Raw genomic sequence first — 8,941 nt, 5'->3', positions numbered from 1 at the left:
TAGATTAAAGAAGTACGCCTAAGTGTTGCCAGTCCAATCAATGTTTTATCTCAGTGATACATACACTATAAAAAATTTTACTTGACAAAATTTGTGATATAAAGTGAAAAAGTTGTGATTAATTATAAATTATCATTCATATGTTGTGACTAAAAGTTTTGTGGCTAAACGTGGTAGTCACAAAAATTAAACTTTGTTGTGACTAAATATGTTTTTAGTCACAATACTTGATGTGACTAAAACTAAATTAGTGACAACTTGTATTTAAAAACTATGTTTCAGTCATAAATATTTTTTTGTTGTGACTAAAAGTTATCTTTACTCATAAAAAAATTTATGTTGTAATTAAAAAGTTATCACTAAAAATATTTTTTTTTGTAGTGACACTGCTAATATCACTCAAAAAATAAGTATTGGCGACTCCCACTAGTCGAGCTAGCCAAATAGCAAACATAATGAACCTGTACAAACATTGAATTTTAAAAGTCTTTATTTAGTTTGCAATCGATCATAAAAGTTTTTTCCTTAGTTTCCATTTTATAATTTTAGTTACTTTGAATAAATTTACTCATCAAAGTTCGCTTTTTTTGAGACATGAAGCTTTTTCAGGAGCTTAAGATTAACTAATTAGCAACTATCACATGCACATGGCAACATTAATAACTTTAACGTTACATTTGGATAATTAAGTTACTTGTAACTAAAATATAGAATATAGTATTTAGATATAAATTATCACTAATTTCGTTTAGTAATAACATAATAATAATAATTTATAATTAATCACAATATTATTTGTGATTAAAAGTAAGATTTTTTGTAGTATTTGGTTATAAGTAATCAGTGACTTGATTCAGCATACCAACATGGATAGTTCATATTGGCTACTTTCTTTTGTTTTGTTATGTTAGTTGGGATTAGTCTTGTCTAGCCATGACTTATCTTGTAACTTAGGTTAGTCAATTCATTACAATTAGAGAGAAAAACCCTTGTGAGAAAAGTCTTGATCATAGAAGAACTTGTATCTTGAATATTGGTATACTTATAATTTTTTTATAAAAAAAAATTAGAGATGATAATTATAACATACACAATTAAATTAAAAAATTAAATAAACATTTTTTAAGAGTATACTATAAGCTTACTTAGTAATAAGTACATATCATATATTTCCAAAATTTCTAATTTATCATCAAGTTATGTGTTTATTATGTAAAAATTGGTACTTTTTTCTTAACATATACAATTGAACTAAAAAACTCTACATACCAAAATACTAATTTATAGAGATATACTATTGACTTACCCTATAACTAATAAGTACGTACCCCATTTTCAGAATTTGTGTTTATCATCAAGTTATGTTTATTATTATGTAACAATTGGTACCTTTTTCTTTGTTCCTTTGCTGAGCTCAATTGGCTTTGACAGAATACACAAAGTTACAATCCAATTTATAGGTCAAAGAGTAGTGTTCAATATACACATAGATATATATATATATATATATATTTGACTTATATAGAAAAGAAATATATAGATATATATACATTCTTTACTACATTGAGTGACCCCTGCAGGCCTTTAGGAGACCATACATATCACCCACTTATATAATATAGGTATATATATATATATATATCCTATCAAAACCCACTTTGATATAATCTTACACCTTTGACCTCCACCAATTAGGGCAACCATATCATCATGACATGGCCAGAATTCCTTTCTCTTTTAGTGGGTATCATCAGATTATTGTGCTCTCTTTTCATCACCATCCCTATTTGGGACCCAACATTTTTGTTTTTAATATTAATTATTATGGGTTGTCTTCCTACACTCTTCACAAATGCATTTATTTCTATTAATTACAAAAAAAAAAAAAAATCATCTTATATATTATTTTTTATTTTGACGATTTAAATTCTTTAGTACGTAATTACTTTAATAATTTTGATATAATTAAGTAAAGATTGTAATTTATGTTATTTTATTAATTTCTATATAAATTATTATGTATATTTTCATAAAAATAAAAAAAAATATATTTATTTAACAACACTTTTAATGTAATTAACACAATTTAATGTGTACTAAAATTTCATCATCAATATGGATACAATTAGTAAATTGGTTTATTTTTAGTAGGGACAAGGTCCCATTAACTATTTTTTATTTTTTTATCTTTAATTTCCCAAATAAATAAAGAAAAAAAAAAAGATTCCCATGCAAAATTTACACATGTCCAACTAGTTGTGTGCGTTTTTTTTTTAATTAAAAATTGTACACTTTTTAAAGAGATTTTGGGTGAGCATACATATCATGTGATGAAAAATCTTTATTTATTTAATTTAAATGGAAAAGTTTTTCTCCATATAATATCTCTATAATAATTAAATAAATATGATCCTTTGGTTTTGAACCAATGAATTTAGTTACGTTTTGTTTCTACAATATTTAATAACCATAGTTCAATATTCAAAGGTGAGCAAAGAACCCAATTGTGCTTTTCTTTTTAATCAACTTTACAAATTATTAAAGTAGCCATTACACAACAACTCAAGTGTTTTTATTTTATTAATAATGATAACAATAAAGGCATTAAATAAAAAAACATATATATCATCATCTAAAAATAAGATTTAAAAATATATTTAACTAAAAGAAAGGGAAATATACAATGAAAAATAGCACTTGGGTTATATAATTTTACCTCCAATATATTATTTTTTTAAAGTAATTGATGGCGTAAATACTTAAATTTTACTCTCAGTTGCAAATAAATATTTAAGTTTCATTTTTGGCAGTAATCATACTTAAGTTAAATTTATGAAACTTCTATAAGTACCTGACCGTTAAGTATCAAGTCAATGATTATATGATAGTCTCTGATTAATCGAAGTCATAAAATTTATTTTTTATTTAAAAAGTCATTTAAATATACTATTAAAAAATAACATATAGATATTGACTTGGCGTAGGTTACATTCAAATGCCTACTAAAGTTCTAGAAATATAACTTTTATATTAGCGTTACAAATTAAAATTAATTAATTATTTGTAACCAAAAATTAAATTTAAGTATTTACAATATAAATTATTTTTTTATAAAAAGATTTGTGTTTTATAAAAATTAAATTTAAGTATTGTTTATTTACTATTATTTATATATACTTTTTAATTAGTAATTAAAAGCGAAATATCCAACCTGTAATAGATATCAATTATTCTTCAAAAATAATTTTGGGGTCAAACTATTTTTTTTTTTTTGAATAAAGATTAAATTTCATTAAATTAAATCATCCAAAACTAAGGATGCAAAAACAAAAGGTAAGGAGTCCCTACTAAAAGTACGGTCAGCCTCAAAAAGAGAAGATCGCGCCAAGGCATGCGCAACCTTATTAGCAGACCACTTAGCAAAATTAAAAGAAACAACATCAAAATCAGCAACCAAAGTCATACAATCATAAAGAATATGGCCATAAGGAGAAGCCATATGTTTGAACTTTTGCAAATCATTAATGACATTTAAACAATCCGACTCAACAACAATCTGTGACCATCCATTCGCTTTACTCCAAGAGAGAGCTTCCTTGATACCAATGGCTTCGACAATATGAGGTTGCAACGAGCCCTCTCTAGATAAACTTCTGGTCTCCAAGACCAACCCCGCAGCAGACCTTGCAATCAAGTCCAATCCATACTGCCCTTGGGCAGAAAAAAATGCCCCATCCACATTAACTTTGTCCAAAGGAAAATCGGGAGCTCTCCATCGCTCCACTGGTAATGTCGTCGACCAAGTTAAGCTTGCATATGTGACATTAACTTTTTGAGCATTAAACCACTCAACATAATTTAACTTTGCCATTGCCACTACCTCACTTGCATCAGGGTGCTTGAAGTTCCAAACCAACTCGTTCCGACGATTCCAAATCGACCAACAGACCATACCAGCCTCAAGAGCCTCGCCCGAGTTCCACGATACCAACCCCGCTTCTAACCAACTCAAGAACAACATTGCATCAGGCGCCACACCAGTAATTGGAACCTTGCTCCAGCAACTTCTAGCAAAAGAGCACCGCACCAGCACATGCATAATCGTCTCAGGAGCAGCAAGGCAGAACGGACACGTTGCAGCAATTAGAACATTTTTTGTGGAGAGATTAAACCGAGTTGGGAGACTGTTGGTAGAAGCTCTCCACAGAAAATTAAGAACCTTTGGAGGGAGCTGCAACTGCCATAATAGCCGCCAAATTCCAAAGTTATCTGGACTATCTCTGTTGGGTTTCATTGATTGAAGCAGAGAATATGCACTCCTAACAATGAAAACTCCTGACGCATCATGTAACCAGTACCACAAATCAGTACTCAAATGACTACTGAGCGGAATCTTCCACACCAAAGCTCGATCTCTAGCAGTGAGCAGATCAACTAATACTTCCCCATCCCATTCAACCTGCTCGACTTTCATTAAAGAGTCGACCGACTTCCCCACAAGACCTGGATGGACAGATTCAATGAAAGGGTTCATCTCATCAGGAAGCCAAGGCTCAAACAAAATATTAACGGTAGAACCATCACCCACCAACCGTCGAATCCTAGCCCGAACTAACTCCTTAGCCTCAAACACACTTCTCCAAATATAACTCGGGTTACTCCCCAAGGTCGATGTAAGAAAAGACTCTGACGAAAAGTATCTAGCATTGTAAATTTGCCCCATCAAGCTATCCCCACAAGTCAAAAGCCTCCATCCTTGCTTGCTAACAGAGCTAAGTTGAAGTCCCTTAAATCTCGAAATCCCATACCACCATTGCTCTTATGTTTCGTGAGCTTGTCCCAGCTAAGCCAGTGTATGCATTTATTCTTATTCGACCTCCACCAAAACTTGGTAATAGCACGCTCAATGTCCTGACAAATCCCGACAGGAATGAGAAACACATTCATTGTATAGGCCGGAAGAGATTGAACAACTGATTTAATAAGAACTTCCTTTCCTGCACGAGAAAGAAATTTATTGTCCCAAGACTGGATCCGCTTCTTTTCCTTTCCTGCACGGGTCAAACTATTAAACTAAAATTCTATTATATAATATACACTCTTTATAAAAAAAAATATAAAATATAATTGACAATATATATATATTTAACGATTAACGTACTGAATAATTTTTTTTTTGCCCATATATTAGAGAGTAGCTAGAGAAGTAAGTTTGAATATATACACAATATTAAACATTATTTAATAAATTTCCAATTAATGGAAAGTGTCATTACTATATACGTACGTCTTTCAAAAGCAATTAAATAGTAAATTAACTTAGCTAACTATATCTTGTCATTGTTTTACAACATAGAATATAGTCACCTATATATGTATATATATTTATATATATACACTACAAAAAACAATTATATTTAGTAATAATTTTTTAGTTACAATATAAATTTTTTGTGAGTAAAAGTAACTTTGATTGTAAAAAAATTATATCGAAGGTAAATATTTACTCCATAAACCCTCATAGTCCATAACACAAGCTCGTAACAAATCTTCTAGAATCTAAATTATTCTCTTGGATTGTCCATTGTCTAAGGGTGAAAATTTGTACTAAACTTCAACTTTGTACCCATGGCTCTCTGAATAATTTTTCAAAACATAGATGTGAATTTCGAATCCCTATTCAAAATAATGGATTGTCTGAGCTCCATGAATGCGAACTATCTCTTTTACATACAACTCTACATGCTGATCCATTGCATAAGTTATCTTTATCGGAAAAAAGTGTGTTGACGTCATGAAACAATCCAAAACAATCTAAACTGAATCATACATCCCTGTGGTTTTAGGTAGACCAACCACAAAGTCCATTATAACAATTTCCCATTTTCATTTAGGAAGTTTCAAAAGTTGTAATAACCCTGCCAGCTTCTGATGTTCTACTTTGATGTTCTGACAAGTTAAGCACTTAAACACATAATTACCTACATCTTTCTTCCTTCTGTACCACCAGTAATAGAGCTTCAGATCTTAGTGTATTTTGGTGGTACCCAGATGCAATGAATGAGGTGTAGTATGAGCTTCCTCCAATATCTCTTTTCTGAGCTTGTTACCGCTCGGAAGCCTTATAAAGTAACATCCCATTATTCAAGATTAAGAAACCCTAACCCAACCAGCTAGCACTTTCTCTAAAACTTAATCAACTAAGAATATCCCAACTACGTACCTTTGATTCTTTTAAGTAAATCAAATCGAAGTGCTAGGTTATGAAGTTTTCTTATCACAAACTCAATTCTAGCCTTGACAATTTTTGATGCCAACTGAGGAGAGATCATCTTAGTACTGAAGACCTGCCTGGGACCTTTTTTGCTCATAGCATCCATCACCACATTGGCTTTCTCGGGGTGATATAAAATCTTGTAATCATAATCTTTGACTAACTTCAACCACTATCTTTGTTTCCTCTTTAAATATTATTGAATAAAGAAGTACTTGAGACTCTTGTGGTCAGTATAAATCTCTCATTACTCTCCATACCAACGATGCCGCCAAATGTTTAGGGCAAACAAAAAAACAAGTTCCAAATCATGTGTCGGGTAATGTTGCTCATACTCTTTCAACTAACAAGAAGCTTAAGCAAAGACCTTATCAGCCTACATCAAAACACACTCCAAACCCTGTCTGGATGCATTACAATACATCATAATTTTCTCTTGATCTGATGACAAAGCTAACACTGATGCTAAAATTAACTGATGCTTTAACTCTTGAAAACTAGTTTCACATTTATCAGACCACATAAATTGTTGATTCTTCTTAGTCAAATCTATCAATGGCATAGAGATCTTGAAAAATTCTTCCACAAAGCATTGATAATACCCAACTAATCCAAGAAAACTTCTAACTCCAAAAATTTCCTTATTCTCACCTAGTTCTTAACTAATCTAACTTTCCATGAATCAACCATGATCACATCCTGTCCAACACAATGGCCTAAAAAAGACACTTGCAATAACAAAAACTCACATTTCTTGAATTTAGCATACAATTTGTGATCTCTAAGTCATTCCCAAACCATTCAAATATATTGTTCATGTTTTGCATTTGTTTAAGAGTTTACAAGGATGTCGATAAACACTATGACACAGCTATCGAGAAAATTCTTGAAAGCACTGTTGATAAGATCCATAAAAGGGTGACAAAGCATTTGTCAAACCAAATAACATCACCAAGAATTCATAATGGCCATGTCTAATCTAAATTGCAATCTTTCCCTGAAGCTAGTCAAAGAAGTCATTAATTTTTGGCTCTGGATACTTGTTCTTAATCGTCAGCTTATGCAACTCCCAGTAGTTAATACACACATAAAAGAATCCACACCTCAAATGAAATTTATTTTTGAAAATAAAAATGAATTCTACAACCACTTTTATTTTTCAATTTTAAAAATAGAGAAGCAAAAGCATGTTTTGTAAATTTTATTTTTATTTTTTAATTTTTTTTAAGTCATGTTCGGGTCAGGGCTGGGGCCGAGGTCCAGGTCTGGGAGTTGGGATTCGGGTACGGGTTCGAGGCTGGAGCGGGGTTTGGAACCCAGGCCAGGAAGGGGTCGGGGTTGGGATCCGAGTCTGGGGCTAAGTTCGGGTTCGAGTTCAGGGTCCAGGTTTGAGGTCGGGGTCGAGGTCCAGGTTCGGCTTAGGGTCTGGGGTTCGGGTTGGGGTCGAGTCTGAGTCCAAGGTCGAGGTTGGGGTTCAGGTTCAGGCCCGAGTTCGGGTCTCAGTTTAAGTCCATGGCCGAATTTGAGGTCTGGGTTTAGGTTCAAGTCCGGGCATGCGTCTGAGTCAAGGTTTAGGTCTAGGGTCTGGGATCCAGGGTTCGAGTCCGGGTTAGGGCTGAGGTCGGGGTTTGGGCTCAGGTGTCAAGGTCTAAGTTGGGATCAGAGTCTAAAATATTGATTAAAAGAAAAATTGTTTAAAAAATTGAAAGTAATTTTTTTTTATTTTCAAAATTTTTAAAATTTTGATTCTTAATTAAAAAAATTAAAAAGTGAACAATTTTATTAAATATGTTATTAAAAAATATTTTTATTTTTTTAATTAAAATATAAAAATTTGATTTAAAAAAATATTACCAAACGTATTTTTATTAAGAATGCTGACTCATTTTTTTTTTTTTTTATTTTAAGAGGAGATTTAAAATTATTTTATTTGTCTATATTATAATTATACTAAGAGTTAGGGATTGAGCAAATAATAGCATTGGATTCCAAACAAATGCATCATTTTGTACTGTAAAAGTTTTTACTTGGGTTTTGTAATGGTTCTTTTTTCAATAACTCAAGTATATAAATTTAACTATGATTTATTTGGACATGCACATGCTAATTCATTACCACCGCACCTAGAGAAAAAGATGTTACATACAACACTATATATATATATATATATATATATATATATGAGTAAATAAAAGCACTTAAAATTTTAAGTTTATAAATGGTGTAAATCTAATATTTATTTAAAGTAGCATAAGTATACAATATCTATAAAACTGTAATTTTCTCTAATCTCGCGAGTACATACTCTATTATTGTCTTAAACATAACACATATAAAGATTACATTCTAGATGATTAGGTCTAAACAGAAACATGTAGTATCAGTTACTTTCAAATGTTTTTTTAATAAATTCAAAACGAAGTTTTTACTGGCAAAATTGGAGTTTTACAAATATTAGGTACTTATGCCGTTAAAAATAAATATTGGATTTATGTTTCTTACAAACTTAAAACTTTGAGTACTTATGCTGCTATTTACCCTATATATTATATATCTCTTTATATTAAGTGTGACTATTTAATGAAAATTATTAGTTTGACAGTTTTTTTTCCGTTAAAGTTTACTGTTAAAACTAACACTTTAAACCAATCAATTAATTATTATTTT

This window comes from Cannabis sativa, chromosome 3 (assembly GCF_029168945.1).
Source record: "Cannabis sativa cultivar Pink pepper isolate KNU-18-1 chromosome 3, ASM2916894v1, whole genome shotgun sequence".
Classification (NCBI taxonomy): domain Eukaryota; kingdom Viridiplantae; phylum Streptophyta; class Magnoliopsida; order Rosales; family Cannabaceae; genus Cannabis; species Cannabis sativa.
The sequence above is the reverse complement of the archived record's forward strand: the minus strand, read 5'-3'. Positions refer to the sequence as shown.